At 42.4% G+C, this 25,717-nt stretch overlaps 1 long non-coding RNA gene across 1 annotated transcript; it reads right to left on the minus strand.

Moving 5' to 3' along the window:
* Nucleotides 1-15,503: 15,503 nt before the first annotated feature.
* LOC117049365 lies at nt 15,504-15,920 on the minus strand. Its single transcript, XR_004426972.1, has 2 exons — nt 15,821-15,920; nt 15,504-15,600 (listed from the first exon to the last, which is right to left on the minus strand). It is a non-coding gene; the product is annotated as an uncharacterized LOC117049365 (long non-coding RNA).
* Nucleotides 15,921-25,717: the final 9,797 nt, after the last annotated feature.

Genomic DNA, 25,717 nt, shown 5'->3' on the forward strand with positions numbered 1-25,717 from the left:
TTGAGCTTGTAGCACATCCTATCTCAATGAGTGCACATTTTAATAAGAATGAACAAAGGAGGAAACTTAACTTCTTTCCTTCCAGGTGAGGGGCATCACTTAGCTGAGTCTAGGAATACAATTATGTGGTATTAACCCCTTCATGTTTTAACTAGCCCTATGCTTGCTAATTATATTTGATTGCAATTTCCTACAAAAAAATCTGTTAACACCCCAGTCCTAAACACTTATATAGGTCTACTGCCCCACAATCATACCATAATACTGATAGCTTAACTTGGTCCTGTAAGTGGCATATACTGTATATTCTTGTGCCTCATCCTCAGAAATTACATGCTTAGTCATGCTGGCTACATGACCCGGAAGCTGTATGCCGGCTCCCTCGGCCGGTAACGCGAGATGAGCACCGCAACCCCAGAGTCGGACATGACTGGACCTAATGGTCAGGGGTCCCTTTACCTTTACCTATGTCATAGGTTAGAGGTTAGGCTACAGATGGAAATTGTTGGTTTCTCAGGTTTGATGTCTACAGTTCAGCTGCATTCTCAACGTCTCACTGGAGTTAATTGTAAGCAGCCTGGGGACTGCAGACACATTCAGCCTGACAAATGCAGCAAATTTAGAAACTAATGAATGAAATCAAGTGTGTATTATAGAAGCAAGACATCAGGGCTTCAAAATAAGAGATGATATTTAAAAGATGGATGCAAATCACCCTATTGAAGGAAAATGGATTATTCGCTTGAGCAAGGCAAACAGGATTGAGTCTTTGCGGTATAAGGTGCTTTCGTCTAATTTAGGCTACAAAAGAATAGTTACTGATTTATTTTTTTTTAAAGCAACTGAACACTAACTTATTTTCAAGGGTTCCACATAATTCTTTCAAAGGACTTTATAAAGCAGGCCGGCTGGATATAACTGCAGTGAAATGGGATTATCTGCAAGTGTTGCCATCCTAGAAGTGATGTGGATATTGTCACATTATAAAAAATATTTTAGATTTTTTTAAACTAATCATTTAGCATTCTTTTTCTAAATGTTGCTCATCAGAAGATAGCAAACTGTTAAGTCTCCAAGAAATGTGAACCTACTACAGTATTTTGACAGTCTGATGCATCTCAGTGCTTCTGAGCAGGTAGTAGCAGATTAAACAGCAAAGATTGAATCTCTCTCAATATACAATGTTGTGAAAAAATTGGAATGATACTAGTCAAGGCCACAAAGTCTGTAATCTTATTCCCACTTATTTTAGAGGAAGCCCCATTAAACTCAACAGGGCACACTTCTGAGTAGACATGCATAGAACTGCACTGCAAACCTTCCACTAACTTAACCCTGGGCTGACTGACTCACACTTACATGTTAATAACTTTCTAATTGACTGGTGCCTGGGAATGAATGTTTCATAACAGTGTGGGATGTGGGTGGTGCTTTGGTCTAAACCACTGAGACTCTTGGATTTGTTGATCAGAAGGTTGGCGGTTCGAATCCCCGCAATGGGGTGAGCTCCCGTTGCTCTGTCCCAGCTCCTGCCAACTAGCAGTTCAAAAGCATACCAGTGCAAGTAGATAAATAGGTACCACTGTGACGGGAAGGTAAATGGCATTTCCATGCGCTCTGGTTTCCATCACAGTGTTCTGTTGCACCAAAAGTGGTTTAGTCATGCTGGCCACATGACCTGGAAAGCTGTCTATGAACAATGCCAGCTCCCTTGGCCTGAAAGTGAGATGAGGGCCACAACCCCATAGTCGCCTTTGGCTGGACGTAACCGTCCAGGGGTTCTTTCCCTTTACCCATAACAGTACTTTCCTATTGCCCAGTGCCAGTTCAATCACAGTGCCTTTCAATGGAGAAAGCTCAGACATTTGACTATAATCAGGTGACAGGATTTCCCATGTTGCGCATTGTCAGGATCTTCCCAAGTGTTGCTCATGAGTAGCGACAGAGCCTTCAGTAGCGAAGACTATTTATTGTGCATTACTATTTACATTGTAGAGCTAGTTCAAAACATGACTGCTCAGTCACTTGCAGAATCTGGAAGTGCCCCTCTCCGGTTTCCCGCCCAACACTAAAGTCTTGGCACCCTAAAACGACATCTGCAGTGCCTCCTGACCCCCCAATGCTGTGCTGGCGCCGGAAGCGGCAGTTCTCTCTCACCTCCTCTCTGGCTGGCGGTGCTGGGTCTTTGCCCAAAGTCTCCAAGCCTTTGCAGCTCCCCCTCCCTTGGAGAGAGCTCAGGTGAAAGGCTAGAGGAGGAGGAGGAGTCCGTCGACAGAAGCGGCTAGGGTTCCCTGTAACGTAGAGAGCCCTCCTCTCATGAAGAGCTGCTCTCCCAGTCCTCCTCCCGAGGAGGACTTCTATCCCTGCTTTCCTCCTGAGCAGGACCTCCAACCAGCTCTTCCTCTCGAGTAGCCCCCCTGTCCCACTCCTCTCAGAGAGGAGGATCTCTCTCCCCTCACTCCTCATAAGGAATACCTTTGCCCCGGCTCTTCTCCCGAGTACGATCCCCCCTTGCCTTCTCCTCACGAAGAGCCGGGCAATCCCTGACACACATGAATATGGATAAACCAGCTCCCAGGTTCCTCAAAATCCAACACACACAGAAAGGTAACACATCCCCTAGGACCCCTAAAACAGAGTGCAGGGGTGGGAGAAGTCTCATTTTGGAAGTGATGCTTGTACTGATTGGACACATCCCTCAGCATCACCTGGGATGCAAACCAAAGCTGTTTTTTATTATAATGCTTCTGAAATTTGCCCGGATTTTGATTTGAAAGGAGGATACCCTATTCTTGTGGCACAGTTGCTGTGATTCCCCACTTTGGCAGTGACACAGGCAAAATTAAAGATAACATCATAACACACACACACCATTTTGGGAGGGAATTTTTGGCATGGCCAGAGCACGGAAGCCCAAATAGGACATCTGGGATTGGAATCAGGAGCCGCTCTGTCAATCTGGGATGTCCCGGTTAAATCAGGACACTTGGGGATATGCAAAATTAGTAATATTTGTCTCTATTCCAGCATTAAATCAGGAGCAGATGACATATGATGAAGTCTATTAGGTTTGAACCCAGACATCAAGGAGACCTACAGTCAGTAATAATAATTCTTCTCCCTTCCTGTTGTTCATCTTCCCCTTGATTGTCCTCCATATCTTAGACCAGTTGAGTAGATTCTCTAATTTCTATAAACAATAAAGCAAAATGGCTTTGTATATTCCCTACAGAACTATTAAAATCAGCAAAAAAGTGACTGTTCTGCTCCTAATAAGCTCTCCTTCTAATATATTCCTCTGCATCCTCATTAAAACCATGCTGCTTAATATAACAGAAAAAAACAGCTGAAACACATTTTTATTTTGAAAACATAAACTGCAGCATAGAATGGAAAGAGAGCCCAGTCATCTTGCCACACAGAATAAGTTAACCAGCAGCTGGATTTTGGCCCACTTTTCATGGTTTGTTCTTCAAAACTCCCCCCTTAAGCTGCAGGACAAAAACTATAGCATGGAACTGAAAGGCAAGCCCTTATGGCACCTAATTTGTTTTTTGGTTTACCGTTCCACACATTTATATGAAACATATAGTTTGAATCTTGTAGCACATTCTTAGCAATGTAAGATGTAGACCTTGTTTAATTAAAGGAAGCTTACTCCCTGGTAAGTGTGGGCAAGACTGCAGCTAACCAGATTTGATGGTTTCAATGGACCTTAGTCTTAATTTAATATTTACTGGACCTGGGACCATGTTTACATATCCTTGGAAGTCTGTTCAATTGCAACTTCCAAAGGCAAATTTTAGCAAATGTAGATTGCACAATTAACATCGATTTTGAGCTCTTGCACACGCGAACGCCCCAAATAGGACCTTTTGCAATAAGGAAAGTGATGAGGAGATGTACTTGGAAGTGTGGGAATAACATTTGCTCGACGCAATGCCATCTAGCCTTCCAACAGACAAATCAAATCTCCCTGCAAACCAATCAGAACAAAAGCTTAATAAACAGGTCATCTGGAAGTGACATCTGTGACATACCCTCCAACATTCCTCCAATGGAAATAGGGACATAATATAATAACATAATAACAACAATAATAGTTTTATTATTAATACCCCGCTCATCTGACTGGGCTTTCCCGCCACTCTGGACAGCTTCTAACATTGAAAAACATTAAAACTACTTTCAAAACTTCCCTATACAGGATTGCCTTCAGATTTCTTGCAAAGGTTGCAGAGCTACTTGTCTCCTTGGCTTGGGGGTTGCATAACTCCATATCCTCCAACATTTCTCTTGCATCCTAAGCAAAAGTGGGACATTCCAGGTTCAAATCAGAAATGGGGACAGCTTCTGTAAATCTGGTAGTAACCCTGGGGGTGGGGGAAGGACACTTTGAGTGTCTGCAGTGAAAAGAAAAGCATATCGGTCAAGTTATAAATACACAGCTTTGACTTGCTGCTTCCCTACATGGGGCTTTGGAGCCTAATCCAAGATCCCAAAGAAGCGAAAAGAAAAGTTAGGAATTGTGATTCCCTATCCCCCAGGTGGAAGCAAACGTCACTGGGTAAAAAGCTCCAGGTTTGCGAACACTGTTCTTATTTAATTACATGCCTGAATGAGTGCCAGGAACTCCTTGTGCTCCAGGTCTTTCGATGCCCTTGCTGACTGCCTAAGGCCTCAAACTGCTTATCCAATGGATTCTCTTATTTAATCATTTATATTTGGTAATAAATAAGGCCTGACCAAATGCAACATTTATTAGTAGTTTCTCCCAGGCTGAATTCATTATAGCAGTAGCTTGGAATCAACATAGCATACAAGGTAAATCAACTGTGAAGTGGAATATGGTGTAGAGCCTAAGTACTCATTTAGTTTTCTCCATCTCCACCCCGTTACCTCTCAAGACCTGGAAAGGTATAACTCAAATTTAGAGTTTTAGACAAACACATCTCTGGAGTTACCCTGCCGAATTTGGGAGTTATGTGACAGAGATGGATCTTTGTAGGTCTTACTTTGTTTTCTCGGTGCCAGAAAACCTTGCTGTTCAGAACAGGAAACAGAGCCAGAAATTAGTATATTTTGCCATGCTCATTTTACATTTGGGTACTGGGAAAAGGAGGAATTAATGTCCATTTGTGAGGTACTCAAGGTGAATATACATAACATTTTAGTGCCCCTTTTTTTTACCCTGAATATTCTTTTCGCACATTCAGATACTTATTGTCACTATTCTGCTTTTGGGGGAGATTTCAGTTTTTTGTTTTAAAACCAAGAACATACCAAATATACTTAATATGAACACAAAATGCACTAGATTCACTTTTACATCATCCCACATAACTCCCTGTCAAGAGAATAAATATACAGAAATTTATTCATGTATGTGACTACAGCAAAAAGAATGCTACTTGCCCCCAAAATGGGAAGAAGCAGAAGTCCCAGCAAAGGAAGAATTGATACAAAAACTACTGGAATATGCAGGAAATGGCCAAACTTACCGGGGGGGGGGGGAGAAATCAAGACAACGAACATTTTATAAAAGAATGCAAATGGTTTATTGAATATTTACAAATAAATTGTAAACAGATAAGAACATTGGCAGGATTAGTGTAATAACCTGCAGTTTTATAAGAGTATATATTTATAGTAGATGAATAAATGAGTAAATTAAGTTAATTTGGATATGCAGAAAATATTGAAAATAAATTTAAGGAACCGCAGAAAGAGGGGGGAAGGAAGTCAAGTTTTGAAATGTTAAAATGATTATAAAATTATTGAAATGTATAAAATTGAAAGTCATAAATAAAATAATGTTTGTATGAAAAAAGAGAATAAATGTTGGATATGTTTGTAGCTATCCTACCAAACTCATTTGTCAGGTTTAATATGTTCAGAAATATTCGAAAGAGCATACAAAAGAAAAGAAAACGAAAACACACTATCGTCATTGTGTGGATAGTGTCATTATACCATTTAGCCACTGGGTGACATGGGACTTAATGGTATATGGGCGAAGTCAGGAGACTCCTGTCTTATGTAAACTAAATATTTTGTTCATTTCAGGTAAATGAAAAGAAGGGACGTTAAGGATAATGGTTTAATTTCCTGAAATGGGAATGTTGCTTATGTCGAATTGCTGTGTATTTTTAGCATGGTCCCCCCCCCCCACTTTGGCAGAAGCTCTCTCATGTGATTGGATGACTGTGAGTCACATGAGAGAGGCAATCCATTCTGTTGTGACTGATATTCAAGTAACTGTCGTTTTTAACTGCTTTCTGTTCTCTCTCTGTGTGTGGGAGAGAGGTGGAATGGCTGCTGAGAGGGGTTTCTCTGGATGCTGCTGAGGACAGCGTGAGTTGGTGTGTGTGATCTGTCTGGGATGAAGAAGATAGAGAAAGATCCCTTTATGTTAATAAGGAGGAACCTGTGCTCTCTGTAAGGAACAAAGTGAATACGCTTGAGATTGTAGGTGTGTTCTTCTCGGTTGTATGTTTATGAAAGCAAAGTACTTTTGAATATAAAGCGCCTGGATATTGCATCAAAATTTATATATAAAACAGATGGCATGGGACTTAATTGTATATTGGTGACATCAGGAGTTTCCTAAGTCTGTTTTGCTCTAGTCTAAGTAAGATAATAAAATTATTGCCTAGATTTCTGGCTAGCATGTATTCTGACTAAGCCTTCAATAAGTGTCTTCAATTACAAGCTAAGCTGCAGTCAATGAACACCACATATGGCAGTCTTCAGCAATGTGTTGTTGTTGTAGTTGCAGTTTAGAACACCTCTTCTGGATTGGAGTAGTCCATCATTTTGTTTTCTACAGTGGCCAACAGATGCCTATGGGAAGCCCACACGCAGAACCTGAGTGCAAAAGCACTCTCTTCCTAGGGATACAACTTTCCCAAACCTTCTAAAATCCCCCCACCCTCAACTAGGGTTCTGCAAGCTTATTTCTTTTATTCCACGGGGGGGGGGGGGGCTCCCCCAAGTAAGAGAGGCAGAGCATGGGAACTGGGTCTGTGTCTTTTGTTGACTGAAGGGAAATTATGGGCACAGCTTACCTGCCTTCAGTCAGCTGAAGCACCCACTGAGTGAGAAGAATCTGGATAGACCATCCTCACATAATGAGAGTTCTGAGGGAACATTAATGGTCTCCCCTTGATTAGAGGGTGCCATTGTGACTGCATAAGGACTGACACCCAGAGAATTCAGCTTGCTGTTAGTATATAAGATGATGCCTGGTGTACAGGAAAGAGATAACTTCAGGGTTTATTTCTAGAACGTTCATGATCTTTATATGCACATAAATGTCTAGCTCCCATGTTTCTGCATCGCAGAATTTTAAGTAGCCTTGTTGGCCAATTATAAAGTTTTTTTTATCTTGTCAAGCCAAAGTTCCTTTTTCCATTTTCTCGAAGATTGTTTATCTCGCAAGACATGGGAACTGGTTTGATGTCTGTGCGGTTCATGAATGTGGATGTTAAGCTGCTTGTGTGTGTGGATTAAATTCTCTTTGCATACAAATAACAGAAAAATAAATCTCCCTTTTCATGTTGTAACATGCATATAGAATTAATTGATTTGTAAGCACAGCTATCTCCTTCCCAAAACAGGGTTCGGAGGAAAACGCTAAAATTAAGGGTTTAGCACAAAGATTAAAATGGAATCTGAATTTCTCTGTCTCTTGGAGTAGCATTAATGCCTTTCTAAATAAGCCAACCAGTAAAACCCATAAGACACTATTGCACAGCCAGCCTTCAGTGGTGTGCAATATGATGCACTACTAAGCCAATTGTACAGAATGGGGGTGGATATACAATAACTAGACAGTCTTCAATATGGTTAGGGAAAACAATGAGAACTGGCAAGATCAGATGGATGCACAACAGCTAGCCACCCTCTGATTTGAACTGGGACTCACAAAGAGCAGCGGTTTTGATTGAGCCAAGAACAGTAACTTCCTTTAAATTGGGACTAATGCACAATGATGCTGGGATCCAAGTTAACATGCGGAAAATGCTTCTGCTTTCAAATGTAAGTAGCTGAAACAGTCATTGTCATTTTTCAACAAGGTGGAAAAACACCCACCTGAAAATCCCTGACTATAGAGAAGCTCGATCAGTAGAGCATCAGCCTCTTAATCTCAGGGTTGTGGGTTCGAGCATGACATTGGGGGGGGAAGATTCCTGCATTCCAGGAGACTGGCCTAGATGACCTTTGTGGTCCCTTCCAACTCTGCAATTCTATTATTGTAATATAAGATTATGTTGCTGGGTTTAGATCCTTAAAGGCCGAAGTAGGATAGATGCCATTAACACAATGCATAATGGCATGGATGACTTTAAAATGGTGCAATCTCTTTCTCTGCAGAGGGTAATGGGTGGCATCTCACCATGTGGCAAGTTATGGGAGAGAAGGAAGTTTCTGTTCCTCATTCTTCCCCATGTCCTCCAATTGTTTGGGGATAAACAACTGCATACACGGAGCCTGCATTTCTGGGTGTCCTAATGGGTAGCACCAAGGCCCCTGGGATGATTTTCTTCAAGCTTGTATATGGTGCTTCCAGAGCATTAGGAACCCCCCACTCTCTCCTTTCTGTGGGGACTGCACTCCGAGCATCCTGCTGTTTTTATATCCTGCCCTAAAAAGAAATACACAGAATGAAAAGGAAGTAATAACTTCCAACTGATATGTTCAGCTGTACATACAGAAATCTAGCCTGAAAACAGTCTAGAATGATATATCTATATATCTATCTGAAGGGGGTGCAAGGGTTTCCATCCATTGCTACAAACTAATAAGAAGTGAAGAAAAATAGATCGAAGCTGAAGATTTTTGGAAAAAGAAATAACTCATTTGTTTATTCCGCTGATGGATTTTCTATTTTCTCCTGTGTGAAAAGCTGTTAGATTTAGAATGTCATTCATTCTTCAGTTGTGGAAGTGTAATATTATTTTAGGTATATTCTTGGAATTGGCAAACCCGATAAAATATTTATTAGATCTCAGATGATTGAAACCCGGAGTTCTCTCCTCCAGCGGTCGCTGGAGCAACAGGAACACCCCAGTGCACCACAATATTTATTAAGTTCCAAGATTATTCATTTTGCACAGAAATGTGTCGTGGAAGTTGCAAAACAAATGAGAGTTGAGCCTAAAAGGGAAGGAGAGTCTCTTCTGTGAACTCTCAATGCTGCTCATGTTGGTGACAACACTACTTTCCTTAAACAATTTCATCAACGTTGTTTGGGTCAATATTATTGTGGAAGGATTTGCTTTGTTCTGTTGATCACTTTTATCAGGCAGGCCTATAACCACCTAATTCCTTTCAGGGGGACATTTTTTAATATGGCCTAACCTTCCTAATTCCACCAACCCCAACCATTGAAACCATCCCACTTCCTTCAAAACACCCATCATTCCACCCCCCCTTTTCTTCTTATTTTTGAGTGAATGCCATAGTCGCCACCTGCTTGTTAAAGTTATAGATTTAATGGACATAAAATGCTGTGTTTGAATGCATTGTATTTGGAATGCTGTAAAGAGAAGTTTACCTTAAAAAAGAGGTTCCACTCTGGCTGAAAGCGGAAGGCTGGTGTTTTTCCACCTCTGTGAGTTAAACCAACCAATGACTCATTAACTGGAAAACTGAGCTGCAACTCTCACAGCAGAAGAAGAAATTTGAGAAATCAGAGATGGCTAGTAGTAGGAGAGAAGCTTTGCAACGATGAAGAAGCTGAGGATCTCTCTCTGGGACCAGAGAGAGGAAAGTTTACTGAACTGACCTGAATAAAGGACTTAGAGGACTCAACTGCATTGTTTGATTGCAGTGTGTTACTTTTTTATTTTGTTCTTGTAACTTATTGTAACTAGGTCTAAGCTCAAAGACCTTTCAGCAGTAAAGCTTTGAAACTCATTATCAGAGTGGAAAGCTCACTTATTTCTACACAAGGCACAGATCAGGAATTCTGCTGAACTCTTCCCAAGATCAGCCCCCACCCAAAAGACAGAGAGAGACACACACATTTCACTTTTCCAAGAGATTTGGCTAAAAACAAGAATTGAACTGAGCCCTGAGAAGCACATAGAGCTGAAAGAGGAAGTGGGAAAGAGGGCCACTCTTCCAACTTTGTCCTTCAGCTCTCTGTACTCTTCAAGAGAGAAAAGGGTAACAACCCTCACTATTTCATGACTGCGGAGAGATGAGTTGGGGAGGGGGCAAGAAGCTCAGAGGATTTTTGGGGACTGGGGAAGACCTCAGATTTTCCTTGATAATCATTTTAATGAGTGTGTAAAGATGAACATTCAATTAAATGGTTGCTGTTTGTTCACAGAGGGGACAGGAAATTGCTACACATGTTGGCAGTGAAAAATCTGTCCCCCATCCAACACTGAGTGTTCTACATTGTTGTTATGTATATCTGCACAGAGCACAGGGAAATGCACCAGACTCTCTCTCCCCTCTTCTGGTTTCTTGCATACATCGTCCATTATGATGGGCATTCTGCAAGGGAGTAAAATTTCTTTTAAGGGCTCACCACATCCATCAATTAGCTGGTATGGCTAATTACTTAATTGCAGAACAACAATTGGACTCCAATTAACCGGAGTCGACTTTCCCTCCACGTCCACTGGAACATGTTTTGGTTCCCTGCCGCCTACTTCTTTCCCAAGCACTCCCCTTAATTTCTCAATGCTGCGGACGGAGTCTTCCAGAGATGGATTGCCTTGGCTGAATGCAAGAGAGTGAGTGGACAGGTTCCAGCATTTCAGAAAAGGCAGATGGCTCATCACATATGGGCAGAGGAAGCAGAACTGGATTTCATCCTGAAGATGTCAGAGGAATTTGCCATAGCCAAAGACTGTATGCATGGGCTCAGGCTGGGAAGAAATAGGCATTTGATATGCAAATCTAGCAGCTCCCTGTCAAGTTCACCTCTCATCCCCCTTAAGATGTAGGCAGATTACCTGTTTTGCGGTACTTTGGGTTTCCCCAATCCCAGCAGCTGCCGATGAAATTGAATGCAGATAAGTGAATGCACTATAAGATGTAGGCATCACAGGAGGCTGGAGAACATGGAGGTGCTGGGTCCTGTCCCTGCCCCCCAGCAATGCTGTGTCAGGTGTAATATCTAGTTCAGAGGCAACAAGCCTGTGGCCCTCAAGATGTTGCTGGACTATGTATCAGTGGGTCAGTGTGTGTGGCTTTTAACCAGAAGGTTGGTGGTTGAGCCCATCCAGGGCAGGATTCCTGCATTGCAGAGGGTCAGGATCCCTTCCAACTCTATAGTTCTATGATTCTATGACTCTGATCAGCCCTGACCATTGGCAGTCCAGCTTGGGACTGATGGGAATAGGCAGTCCAGCAATGACGTGAGAGTCACAAGTCCTGCAGCGTTGAACCTTAGGAAGATATACATTTAAATGCTTTGCTTGGTTATGGTTGGTCTAGAAACCTAAATGCATACAACGTCCCGCCCCATTATGTTCCAAATATTCCACTGAATACACAGTATAGATGGTTTCCTTGTTGCACCAAGCAGCTGAATTAGAATTTAATTTGTGTGTATAAAACTGGCTCATTTCTTTCTGTTTGGCATTCAGTATCTAGGCCCTCTGAAAGGAGCAAATAGATGTAGAATTGGGTGGAAAGGGGCACTAGATGCAGGGAGGAGCGTATCTTTTATTTAAAGGTTAAAACTGAGTGAAATGTCTTGTTTTTATCTTCCTCTTTAAAGGTTTGTGTCTGTCTGAATGACCTTACAGTGTTTGAATTTGAAATTATAGTTTCATTACCTGGTTTCAGACAGGTTGTTGTCATGTATCGGCTATGTGGTGGGAGGAACAGGGAGCTGGGTGGGTTGAAATGAGACTAAAAAGCAATTGTGATTATGTAGTCAATCTCCTGTGTTTATGTAAAAGCTGGACATGCACTAGATAAGACTTGAGTGGCTTGTCACAGTGAGGCTCCCCACAGCTTGGCCGTCTCATTGAAGGTCCAGATGTGATTTATTATAATCCAAACCTTCATTGCCCTGATTAATATTTGCCTCTGTCTGTCTCTGATGCTACTGAGGATGGAATTGATGCAGAGAGCTCCTGACCTCGTGGTCCCTTCCATCTACCAGATTTGCCTTGGACACAGAATTAACCTGTGCCTCCATGGGCAGCTGTGAGTCCAAAATGACTTCCAGGCTGCATACCTGGTCCTTCGGGGGCACAGTTACCCCATTCAGGACCAGAGAGTCCACCACACCTGCTCACCCCCTGTCCTCCAGAAACGATACTTCTGTCTTGTTGGGATACAATCTCAATTTCTTCACTCTAGCCAGAAAAAACAGAGCGTCTCTTGACAGAAGAGCAAAGAGGAAGAATAAGGGTTTGGCAGACCCAGGGCTACAGGTGGCAGTACTCAAATCTTTGCAACTCAAGGTCCTTGAAGTCCATGCCTTGAAGGCATGAGGGCTTGTGAAGCTGAAGCCTGAAATCCATGCAGCATCAGATATCAGTACTGCTCTGTTGACCACGCACAGGCAAAAAGCCAGGACTCTTAGTATTTTATAAAAAGCCTTTCAAGCCAGAGGCTTCATATTTTCTGCCAACTGCAGGGGCCACTACTGCACCACCCTATTTGCTTTGGAGCTTAAGCAGTTCTCTGACTCTTAGGTCTGAGCACATGCAGCCTGGGTTACTACAATATTTAGAAATCAGCTCCATGTTCGTTCTGGCGGTTCTAAGAAATTAATTCAGAAACTGGGGTACTTCCAATCCCAGGTTTTACTGATGAATTCTCTCTCTTTCCTCCCTCCACAAGGCAAATTGCCTCAGGCAGCAATGAAAGAATCTGGTAGGCCTGACTCTAAATACTTATTTCTACTGAAGTCCTTTTAATAAAACCACACTCTTACAGCAACTTACTGGGTTACGTCCCAACAGTGTTTGCTGTCGTCTATCAGCATAGGAATTCTTTGATAGGAGGCGAAGAAGGGATTTTGTTTTTCCCAAAGTAGGGCTTTTCTTAGGGAACCACACATGAATGAGCTATTTCTGACAGAAAGCCTAATTATGCCAATTTCGTGTTTGTGCGCAGGAGTTCCAGAATATCCAATTACAATGCATTATGTTCCCCCACCGTCACCACATCAGCAAACAGAATTTATTACAAAGGCGCAGAAGCTGTGCCTGAAAGCTACCTTGTCGTGAAGGCTGTGTCTTGAATTTAGTTTTCGTGTCTGTTTTGCAGCACACAAAACATGTTTCCATAATCAGAATTCCAAAAAGGGGGCGGGGGGTTGTTGGGTACGTTGAAGGAAATTGATGAATAAAAGATGTGAACATTGGATTCCAGACTCAGAACATGGTTTGTTCTTGCTACAAAACCCCCTCCTGACTTAATATGCTGTTAAAACATTTGCTATACATAGAAGCAACATGACCCTGTATTGTCTGGTTGGGAACATGTGGCTCTCAGTGTTACTGGGCTACAGTTTCCATCATCCCTGACCATTGTAGTAGCTTGAGGGCCACCAAGGCTGGATCTACACTGACCAGTTTAACGTTATTAGAATGATATTAAAGATGTCGTTCTAAAACATCACAGGGCATACTTGTTAATTAAAACATATTTTACCTTTCCCTCCCATCAAATGTAAGCCTTCCTTCCTTCCTTCCTTCCTTCCTTCCTTGTCCTTTGTTATCTCCGCATGTCAGCCTTTCAAATGAAATTGAACACTGCCCCTCGGATACCATCGGAGGGGGTGGGGATCAGCATTTGAAAGCAGCGAAGAAAGGTAAAATGCTACATAGGGACATATGAACAGTGCTTCACCGATAAACCAGCATAAAACGGTTAAAAATCAAGCAATAAATAAGATAAGGTAATAACACATTATGAATGTAAAAAGTGTGATACCATGTGTCCGCCTAGGTTATGAAAACCATTCCTAAACCCTTCCCTAACGTTAAAAACCGTGAGTGTAGATCTGCCCCAGAGCTGCCCTAGGTCCCTATGTTGTGTGCTTGTCTGTGTGGTGTGGGGCAAGCCATGGTCTGCTCAGAGGAGAACTTAGGTGAACAGCACCTCATGTCTTTGGAGAAGGCAAGGTGAAGAAGTCTTGCTACACGGTCCAGATTCAACCCCCCCCCCATTTTAAAAATGACACCCCATGCAGTAGCTTAGCTTTCCCCAGCTTGGTGCTCTCTTACAAATCCCACCAACATGGCCAATGGTCAGGGATGAGGGGAGCCGTAGTACATGTGGAGGGCACCAGGCTATGCAAGCTGCAGTTGCACATTCCCAGTGAATTCTTAAACCAGAGACTTCCCCAAAGTTTTTTGGGGAGCACTGCCATATTTTAAACAATTTTGGAGTGCAGTAGGCAGCCCACATACCTGGCAATAATAGCTGGACCATTTGTCACATCTTGTCAAGGTGTATATGGACCTCAAGAGTTAATGTTGGCCAGTTGTTAGCTTCCAGTTCAGGACACTGTTTCCATTCCCACCCTACCTGGAGGCATCATCAAGCATGTAAGACCATTTATGGTGCAATCCTGTGATGTAATAACAGCACTGGGTTACTTATTATGATGCTGTTCATGGTTTCCTAGCAGAGAGAAGGAAAATCAACAGCTACAGTTTTTAACAAGGTGCAGCGATGTTGATGCCATTTTGGCACTTGCGTAACACTTTTCTCTGAGCTGTCAAAGGTGGGTCAGTATTGCTATACAGTATTCCCAAACTGCCAGGAAAGCTTCACCTGTGATAATTTACCTGACTCAGCTGTGGCCAAATCAGTGGGCTGCCCAAGGGGCACAGAAATCACTGTTTTAAAAAGGAAACGTCTCTGAGAAAGGTGGCAGACCAATGCAGATTCAACTGTTTTAGTTACTCTTCACTGATTTCAATAGAACAGACTTAAATGCACTTACAGAATCTTTAAACACTCAGCTAATGGGCATTTGTAGGCAGATGTAAACTTCCACCTATGAATTTCTCGCTGGTTGCTTCCGTAAACTAGCTGCTAGGTGCTGATGTAAATTGACACAGTCAAAAGAATACACCAATCTGCTATAGTGGGAAGCTGGATTCTATCCCTCCTTTAATCTTCCCTGGCAACACTGGCAAAAGCTGAGAGGCCAATTTTTTGACCTGGACTACATATGCATTGCTTGATCAGCTCCGTTCTGTTTAAATGTTATTAAAGACCTATCCCTTGGTTGAGATATCAAAAACACCATGTCTGCAGTCCACGGCTCTGTCAAGAACAATGAGTGGCATCCGCTCTCCTTCTGTCTTATGTAGAGATTGTTGGTTGTTCATTTGAGGGACAACGTCAGAAGGAGCAGAAGCTTAAAATGCCACCTTGATGGTCGACCATTAGATGGCTGTGACAGTGCCACTTGGCAAGTATATTTGGAACGGGGGATTTATACGACTCACTCTTGTATCACAACTGAGGGCTTATCTGTATTAATGGATATGAAGGCCGGGTCAGAGTAAGTTGGAATTTTCATCTGTATTATACAGTGTGATGCTCTGGCAGTTTTGAAAGGCTCCACTTCAGCAGACCTCTATCATTTCTAAAGACAAAACGCTGAAAAACAAGAGCATCTGTGATTACTTGCATTCCTCCAGTATTACAGGTCAGCTAAGCCAACGCTTATCATTATAAATCGTTTTATTTTCACTGTTGTTGTGGCTCGAGAGCGTTTAGTTATAGGATCAGGAGGCGCAGAAGCGAGCGCAGAGAAATTTGAGAACAGGGTTAAAAATGAGGAGAGCGGCCATGATCGGGTGCTGTACTTATTACAAACCTGTCACTTCGAGTCACCTTTCTTGTTAGTTGTTCCTTGCCAAGCAGTGGAGTGTGGCAGCCGGAATGCAGGGAGCCGGAGGTGAAGTTGCAGTGGGAGATCAGACTTGGAAAGGTGCAGAGATGCAAGACCAGATAGAATGTGAAGTGGAGCACAAGATTCTCACTGGAGAGAGACAGAGCAATTGAGTAACAAGCACCACCAAAAGGGGAAGTAATACATCAGGGTAAGATAATGGAACAGATGAGAGATCGGTGATATCATGTTGTACAGTGCCTTTCTAAATAAGGTGTTTTATGAATAAACAATATTTTATTTGTTTCCCAAATATTTCACTATTATTATTATTATTATTATTATTATTATTATTATTAAAAGGTAAAGATAAAGGACCCCGGAGGGTTAAGTCCAGTCAAAGGCAACTATGAGGTTGCGGCGCTCATCTGGCTTTCAGGCCGAGGAAGCTGGCATTTGTCCACAGACAGCTTTCTGGGTCATGTGGCCAGCATGACTAAACCACTTTTGGTGCAACGGAACACCGTGACAGAAACCAGAGTGCACAGAAACACCGTTTACCTTCCTGCCACTGTGGTACCTATTTATCAACTTGCACTGGCATGCTTTTGAACTGCTAGGTTGGCAGCAGCTGGGACAGAGCAACGGCCCGGGAGCTCCCCCCGTTGCGGGGATTCGAACCGCTGACCTTCTGATCAACAAGTCCAAGAGGCTCAGTGGATTAGACCACAGAGCCACTTGCGTCCCGCACTGTTATGGAACATTCATTCCCAGACACCAGTCGATGAGAACTTATTAACATGTAAGTGTAAGTAAGTCAGGTCTGGGTTAAGTTAGTGGAAGGTTTGCAGTGCAATTCTATGCATGTCTACTCAGAAGTGTGCCCTGTTGAGTTTAATGGGGCTTCCTCCAAAATAAGTGGGAATAAGATTACAGAAACCAGAGTGCACACAAAGGCTGTTTACCTTCCTGCCACAGTGGTACCTATTTATCTACTTGCACTGGTGTGCTTTCAGACTGCAAGGTTGGCAGGAGCCAGGATGGAGTGACAGGAGCTTACCCAGTCACGGGGATTCGAACCGCCAACCTTCTGATTGTATTTGCTTCTGGGTACATTGGTAATAAAAAAGGTAAAGGTCCCCTGGACAGTTAAGTCCAGTCAAGGGTGACTATGGGTTGTGGCGCTCATCTCGCTTTCAGACTGAAATCTGTTAGCTGTTCCTCATCCTCCATTATTTCCCAGATCTTTGCTGCTGTTTCTGGGGTGTGTCCCGTTCATCACCACCATGAACCTGGGTCCAAACTATCTTCATCTTCCTCCTGCCCGGAAGACTCTTGGGGTGGAGGTCTCCAACACTCCTCCTCATCTGGTCAGTCCCTGACATCTAGGTAGGTTCGCCTTTAATTGCAAACTGAATTAGACTTCTTCCTCCCAGGAACTGCACAGTTCTTTCAGCTAAAGCAGCCTCAAAATATTGGGTTTTTATTTTTGTTGCATATACGTTTGTTTGTTTGTTTGTTACTGAAAAGTCTGCTTTTCCTGGATTGAACATGCAATTTTTTTCATTCTCCCTGGTTTCATTCTCATTAAACACACACTCCTCTCTTTCATAATGTGGACAGAAAGAGGTTCTATTCCTCCCCCCTCATGGACACTTTTTCTTTCTTCCTTAGTTAGGCAGAGAGCCAAAGCAAGGCTGTCTAATTCATCTTCTCCCCAGCTATGATTCCTCATGTTGAGGGTCAATGTGTGTTGCGCAGTAGGGCATTGATTTGCCGCATGTAGCTCTCCTTCCTTTTATTTTTCATCATTAGTACTTGACTCAGTACCTGGTGACGGGCTGACTGCTACCACCGAGATCATGCTATGAACTATTTTTTTTTCAACAATTGAGATGAAATACCTGGGTGGTTTTTTTTAATCATTATTTAAAAAAAATGATTTGGTAAGCCAGCTTGACATTTGGATCATTAGAGGCATGAAAAATGCATGGGGTATTTAAAAACAACAACAAAATGTGGCTGATACGCTGTGCTTGCAGGTAACAGAACAAATCTACATTTGTAAATTGTCTCCAAAAACTGAGGAATCCAGAAAAAAAATGACTTAAGTCTGTGGGAAGGAATTTATTTAATTAATTAAACCTGCCACAGCAATTGACATAATACGTACTGTTCTCTGGTCTTTGTTGTAGACCACTTTGAAACGCCCTTCTTCCATCTTAGGAATGATAATGTTTATGTTTTTTTTTTTTTTTTTTAAAAAAAATAATCTTAGGAATGATAATGCCACAGTCTCCATGCAGAGAAAGAAGCCTCACATTATTAAAGATGTCGTGATCAAAGAGAATGGCACTTCAGATCCCTGAAAAATGCATTCAGAAGAGAAACTGGATATACGGTTGGAGTAATGTAGGCTTTGCTTTTGCAGAAGGAACCAGTCCCAAACAAAACTGATCTTAGCCTCATATCTGAAACACCCAAAGCAGTAAACGTAAAACTAGGAGCTTGGCAGCTTCCATGAAGCTAGGAACTTGGACTGATTCTTTTCTGCTGCGAAGAGAAGTGTCATCTGCAGGGGAGAAGCATCCTGGGGGAGGGTGAAAAAGAGGCCATTCCAACATTTTCTCTCTCCAGTTCTCGTGTGCAAATGGAAGAGCCACACTGCTTTGCAGTTAGGTCTACCAACCTGTGTTGGTGTATTGCGTGTTGAGGTCCCCAGACCACCCCTCAAATAAAACACACTTCAGACATGAATTTAAGTTTGAGGTTTTTGGCATTAATTTGGCCACAACTTTATTGAAATACAAATTACGTGAGTGGTTGCTTAGGCATTGGTTCAGACTATCTGTCCCTCTAGGGACAGAACTGACATTTGTCAGTAAGGGGAAAACCCTTTGGGGAGAGAATTGGAGCCAGGGGTCTGGCCCTCGCCTCTCCCCAAATGTTCCCATGGGCTCTTGCGTGGGATACGGACAAAAGCATAGCGAACCCCTGGATTCCTTTAACGGAATTCCCCATGCAGCAGCAGCATTGGAGGGGCAGCCACCATCAATTCTGACCCCTCCACCAACCAATAATAACCAACGCCTAACCGCCAACCTTACAAGTTGTGACTAATTGCTACGCAGCAGGTGAAACCAGATGGCACCAGCCAATCAGCCAAATGGAAAAATTCCTACCAGGCCCCTGCCCCAAGAGCAGACGACCCCATGACAGGCATAGCAAGGTCATACACAGAGGCCTAGTAAAAGGGAGGGAGGGCGGGAGATCCGATGCACGCAGCGAAGAGGAGGAATGAGCAGCGTGCTAAACAATATATACACCCTGGGCTGTCAATCAACAAATTGCAACATACAAATCTCCCCAGCTACACCCTGGACCCAATTACAAGAGACCATCTATCCTAACCCGCCTAGCAACAGAGGGGTGACTCGCTGGCCCCCACCGCAACACGTGCTCTCCTGGAAAGAGAACACGCTTTGCCAAAATCAACTTGAAACGAGCCTGCAAGCACGGCCTTGAAGCACATCCTTGAGGCTCGCCTGAAACATCTGCTTAGCAACGAGGATTCTCCTGAGCGGCAGGTGTCTTTATCAAGGCATGTCAGGAGAGATGGAGCTGAATTTGAGGCACTCAGTGCTGGTCCACGTGGCTGCCAGAATATGTGAAAGTCTGGATGAAGCAGAGATCTGTATATCGTTTTGTTTCTAGCTTTATATGTAGACCAGTAGTGTTATGCAACTTGTAATGTAAATAATAAAGACTTTTAGAGAAGAACTGGATGGGTGAGGTGGTCATTCCTTGGTAATTCGCCAAGAGAAGGCTGGACTGCCGTGGCTGTGAAGATGCAGAAAGACTTTCTGCTTAACTCTGCTGAGACAGAGAAAAGAAACCCCAAGAGTTGGCGCTTATGCAACAAAAGCCTGGATCTCTAGACCCATGTTTGCCACCAAACATCTAGCTTCAGTCAGAATGGCCAGGAAAATGGATATGAGTCCTGCTTTAAATGATCCGTTGGAAATATCGCCTTAGACAGTATACAGTTGCTAGCATTGCTTTTTTAAAAATGCATGAATTGGTCTTTGCATGCGAAATGTAAAGTTGTGTATTTGTCACCACAATCAGCAACAAGCTGCTTTCCTATGTGCTACGCGGCAAATAGCATTCTGGACAATCCAAGCTGGTCATTAAAAATGTATATTTTGGGATTTGGATCTCCAATGGCCTTAATTATCTTAAGTTTTTCCAATACCCTCTTTATGGAAACTGTGTAGAGCCCACAAATTTTATATTGGTGGTCATTGTGTTGTGCGACGCATGTTTTCTCTCCCCCCCCAATAAACCCACCTTGTATTAATATAAAGCATTGTTATGCTGCCTTGCTTATTCATTAAGCACTAATAAATAGAACATGCAAAAAGGTAGTGCTGTTTTCGAATAAATAAGATTAGCCAGAGTACTAGCAATGGTTAGTAACAATACTACGGATTTTCTCCAATTGGATTGACAGATTAAAAGATCCTTTGGCGTACATGTATTATTCACAGATTAAAACAGCAGCAAAATGTGTAATTAGGTAGAGAACAACTCACTATATTCTGTTCTGCTCTTTCCAACTTTCTGCCAAGAAACAGCCTAGGCTTCCTACACAGGACAACGTTTGCACACTATATATGTTTTGATATTTGTACTCAGTATAAAAAACAAATGACTTTGAAAACCAGCTTTGTCAATAACAGGAGGGTGGTAATTTTAAATATATTAAAATGCAGTTTAAACTTTAAATGTAACAATGGCAGGGCTTTGCAAAGAGTTAGTAGGGACACCAATCTGCTGCAACAAAAACAGCAGTGCCTTGTGGTGCCCTGAAGACAAATAGATTTATTATAGCATAAACTTTGTTGGAGCTGAGTTCTACAGTAAATCTATTAGTCTCTAAACTGCCACAATAACTCTCTGCTTCTTCTTTTTTAAGGAATGAAGTTTGGGTGAATCCAAATTTTTAAACCAGTCCCACAAACCCCACACTTTATTGAAGCTAACAGGCCTTTGAACAGGCAGTCCTTCAGTAACCTCTGAAGAGATGCAATCTAGTGAATAAGAACACATTGCAAACAGACTCCTGTTCTCCTGGGTGTAGATCAAACTCGAAAACAGTGACACTTCCATTTATGAGAGCGACTTCAAAGATGCAGTTGTGGTCACGACTTGTAAACAGAACTGCCGTAGCAAGGAAAATGGTCATTAAAAACAAACAAACAAACAAGAAAATTATTTGCTACTTTTTCATTTTAAAGTCTTTCTGCCTAGGGTTCGTTGTAGACAGAGACTGGGGCTGGCAGTAGCTGAGACTTCACTTTAAGTCAAGTGAAGAGTTTCAAGGACAAGCTTTATATCAACTATGTTAAAATCAGGACAAATAACCTGTCAACTGCCCTGGGAAAAATGGGACACCCTGTGTTAAGTTGTGGGTGGACACAGCAGACGACACAGTGATTTCCAAACAGCTCTTGTTTATTCTCAGGCTGGAACAGAAGTGAGCTGAAGGCCTCAGCAGCCTGCTTATATAGAACTCAGCTACAAAGCAACAGTAACAACTTTCTGTAGTTAACCAATCCCTGAACGTCACTTTACAATCCCTCTTTTGCATATGCTGACCTGAGTGAAAACTGCAGCAGAATGAACTATATACACACACCCCTAGTGGCCTAGGGTGAGAACTTCAATACATAACACCCTGTTTTTTTCTCGCGAGAGGGCAGTGGCCAAAATGGTCACAACAATCTCACACAATTTTGGAATGCACTTTGTCTGGCATAGTTCCCCGTAACACACGTTTTGGGGTGCCATGCAAGATCACTGTCCTGGAAAAAAGTGCTTTTCACAGGGCAGTGATCTTGTGTGGCACCCCGTAAGGTAAAGATCCCCACATAAATCTTTCCATTCTCTCCCAAGAGAGTGATGCAATGACTCTTGCATTGTGTAACTGTATGATATTCCCGGCCCAAGCAGAGGAACTAGTGCCGTCAGCGTAGGGGCTAGAACTTGCATCCTAGAACTGGTGCAAAGGGCAAATTAATCCTTCATCTTTTTATCATGAAAAACTATACTGGATTCCGCGAAAAGCTGCCTGAGCACAGACTCTAAGACTGCTTACCAACCAGTATTTTGTTCACAGCTTCAACAAGTAAGTACTGTTCTGTCAGGCAGATAATAATGAAATACAGGTGAAACTCGAAAAATTAGAATATTGTGGAAAGGTTCATTTCAGTAATTCAACTTAAAAGGTGAAACTAATATATGAGATAGACTCATAACATGCAAAGCAAGATATGTCAAGCCTTTATTTGTTATAATTGTGATGATTATGGCATACAGCTGATGAGAACCCCAAATTAACAATTTCAGCTTTGGGGTTTTCATCAGCTGTATGCCATAATCATCACAATTATAACAAGCAAAGCCTTGACTAGTATCTCGCTTGCATGTCAAGCGAGTCTATCTCATATATTAAACTCCAGTAGCTAATGAAAACAATTGCTTACATAAATGGACTTTTCCACGATATTCTAATTTTCCGAGTTTCACCTGTATATGCTAAGGACTGATGTAACCCTCCGTGGGTTTCCCCTAGGTTTGGGTCACATGCTTTAGGTCCCATTCCTTGCCTGCTTTGTTGTGCCTGGTTCCACTGGGGGCTGGGCAATATTTGGAAGTCAAAAGTTGGAAATCTTGACAGTATCGGTTTGGGTGGGTGGGAATTTCCAGGGGAAGACTCAAATCAACATGATGAGGAGAGCATTGCCGAAGCGAAGGGGCTATTCATTACACAGAGTGCTAATTACAGAACGGTAAGTTTGCCTTCCTATTTTTGTTTTGTTTAGAGAACAATTTCCTTCTCTTATGAATTCATGAAGCTGAATCACTATGCATCCTTCCACTACAACCTGTTATTCATTCAGTGATGTTTTCATTTTCCAACGCCCTGTCTGACTTTGTGCATAAGTTTGCAAAGTGGTGTAATGCATCATTTATGTTTTCCCACCTTTCGTGACTGATAGCCTTCTTGACTGTCAATTGCATGGTAATATTCTGCAAAGGAAAGGAAGTATGTGTGTGTGCCTGCATGGGAGATTTAGTTGTCCTGGAACTCAAGTGCATCCACCTATGAACAAATGCACAAAATAAAAAGCATAAGTTGGGATTACAGAAGATCATTTGATAGACAACAAAGGCCCCAAGAGAAGGCACTTAGAGATGAGTACGGGAATAAATGAAGAAAGTGCGATCTACTTAGCTGAGCAAGAGTCTCTGAGCAAAGGGGAGCATAATAGCAAGACTTCTCTTAATAATGAGACGGTGCATCTATAATATGTATTATAATGAAGTTTCCAAAATAGTAATTATAGGGATGTGGCTGTAAATGCCAACTACTGTATAATGTGACAATCTTTCCTTTAAAAAAAAAAATTGCTTACTATAATAAACAGCTTAATAAAATTGATCATGTAACTCCAAAGGTTTCATTACAACTCCAAAGCCTTCAGTAAAAACTGTTAGGAGGTGGATAATGTTTATGTGGCGCTGTGGTCTAAACCACTGAGCCTAGGGCTTGCCAATCAGAAGGTCAGCGGTTCGAATCCCCGCGACAGGGTGAGCTCCCGTTGCTCTGTCCCAGCTCCTGCCAACCTAGCAGTTCGAAAGCAGGTCAAAGTGCAAGTAGATAAATAGGTACCGCTCCGGAGGGAAGGTAAACAGCGTTTCCATGCACTGCTCTGGTTCGCCAGAAGCAGCTTAGTCATGCTGGCCACATGAACTGGAAAAACTGCCTGCGGACAAACTTCGGCTCTCTTGGCCAGTAAAGCGAGATGAGCACCGCAAACCCAGAGTCATTCGCAACTGGACTTAACTGTCAGGGGTCCTTTACCTTTTTCATGTTTATATATGCTATACTGGCAAGTTGCAATGCCTGTGTTAAATGTGTCTTATACACATCCCCGAATCAAAACTGAAGATTAGAGGAGCAACTCCAACCAAGCATCCCTTTGTACATACAGTATGCAACCACTCCTTCCATTGCAGTGTATAGGGAAAACATTCCAAGAATATGAGACCCCGTGGCCATTTCCAGATGACCTGTTTATTGCACATTCATCCTGATTTGTTTGCATAAAGTTTGCTGGGAGGTTAAATGATGCAAACTATTTATTCAGTATTCATTCTTATTTGTTTGCTGGACAGAACTCCAGCCGAGTAGTCGGCCTGTACTTTATGAGCACATAGCTGCCATCTTGAAGCTCTCATAGTCAAAAAATGGGAAGGGCTGAACCTAGCACCCATTTTTCAGAATTGCACCTAGCACCAGCTGAGAAGATCTCCCACAACTGGTGTTCTGAAGCTGTTGCTGTCAAAAAGGAAGTGAGATACCAGTCAAGGATCCATCTAACTTGCTTTCAACACCCTTTTTTTTGCACTATCTGCCTAGATCCTACTATGTTGCTGCCATTTTGAAAGGAGAGACAATGAAATGTACAAGTGTCTTTACCTTGTTCACCCAAGCTCAGTTGTGTACATCCGAACCAACCCTTTCCATCTGCAGGCAACTACGAAAGGGACAAGAAGATCTGCCACATTTACTAAGTTGCCCTGAACACTTTTATGGAAAGATGAGACAGACATATAAGAAACAATGTCTGCCGTATAATTAATTATTCTTTATTATTTTTTATTTTTAGTAACAGTGAGTTGTCCTAAAGGTCTGGATCAGTGCTTGAATTATTGGGATGGGGGCTGTGAGGAAGACAGGAGGGCCCTTAGTGAAACCCAACGGCTTCATCACCTTACTCCTTCCTGATTATGCCATTTCTTTCCCTACCCTGGAGCTATATTAAAATAGTATCTAAGGAGACCATTATAAAAAGTTGAAGGCAGTGTGGTACCCTCAGTGCTTCCTAAAAATTGTTCACTGTCTTGATACTGAATGCAACATTCAAAAATACAGAACCCTAGTTTCACTGGAGCCGGCCAGTTTTGCTAAACTACGTGTTAATTCCCCTTTAGCAATGGGTATGGAAAACTGCATGTAACCTACTTCAGTTCTATTGACTTCAGCTGGATTCAGTCAAATTAAATGTGTGCCGATTTGCAGCCTTTGGTGGTAGGCATTTTTTTGAAATACCAAAAAAGGGAAATGGTAGCAGTGCCAAGAGAGCCAAGGTTATGCAAGGTTGTACAACTGCTTTGAATTCTTCCTACTGTGACTTCCTCCCCATCAAACCCCCGGCACAACTATTCTCACAATGGCACACATCTCATTAAAGTCAATGGCAATTGAACAACCTGCACCCAGACTTTTATAAAAGATGATTTATGTGTCTGAATAGAGACTATAATCCTGATTTTCTTATTCAATTAAATGTTTAAGTGCTCTATAGCATCCAAATGAAGGGTAAGTTCTAAGTGATTAAGATCAGTTTCAATGAAGAGTTTTTAACAAGACAAGACTTATATGATAACCTGGTTATAAAATATGAGCTTTTCAGAGCGGTGAAAGCTAACGGTAGGGAATGGACCTCCAAGGTTGCTGAAACTAGTGAGATTTACCCAGTGCTATGTTTCTAGAAGTTGAGGCTCCAGTACTTTGGCCACCTCATGAGAAGAGAAGACTCCCTAGAAAAGACCCTGATGTTGGGAAAGATGGAAGGCACAAAGAGAAGGGGACGACAGAGGATGAGATGGTTGGACAGTGTTCTCGAAGCGACTAGCATGAGTCCTTTGCCAAACGGTGGGAGGTACTGAAAGATAGGCGTGCCTGGCGTGCTCTGGTCCATGGGGTCATGAAGAGTTGGACACAACTGAACGACTGAACAACAACAACAT

This window comes from Lacerta agilis, chromosome 7, assembly GCF_009819535.1.
Source record: "Lacerta agilis isolate rLacAgi1 chromosome 7, rLacAgi1.pri, whole genome shotgun sequence".
In the NCBI taxonomy this organism is placed as follows: Eukaryota; Metazoa; Chordata; class Lepidosauria; order Squamata; family Lacertidae; genus Lacerta; species Lacerta agilis.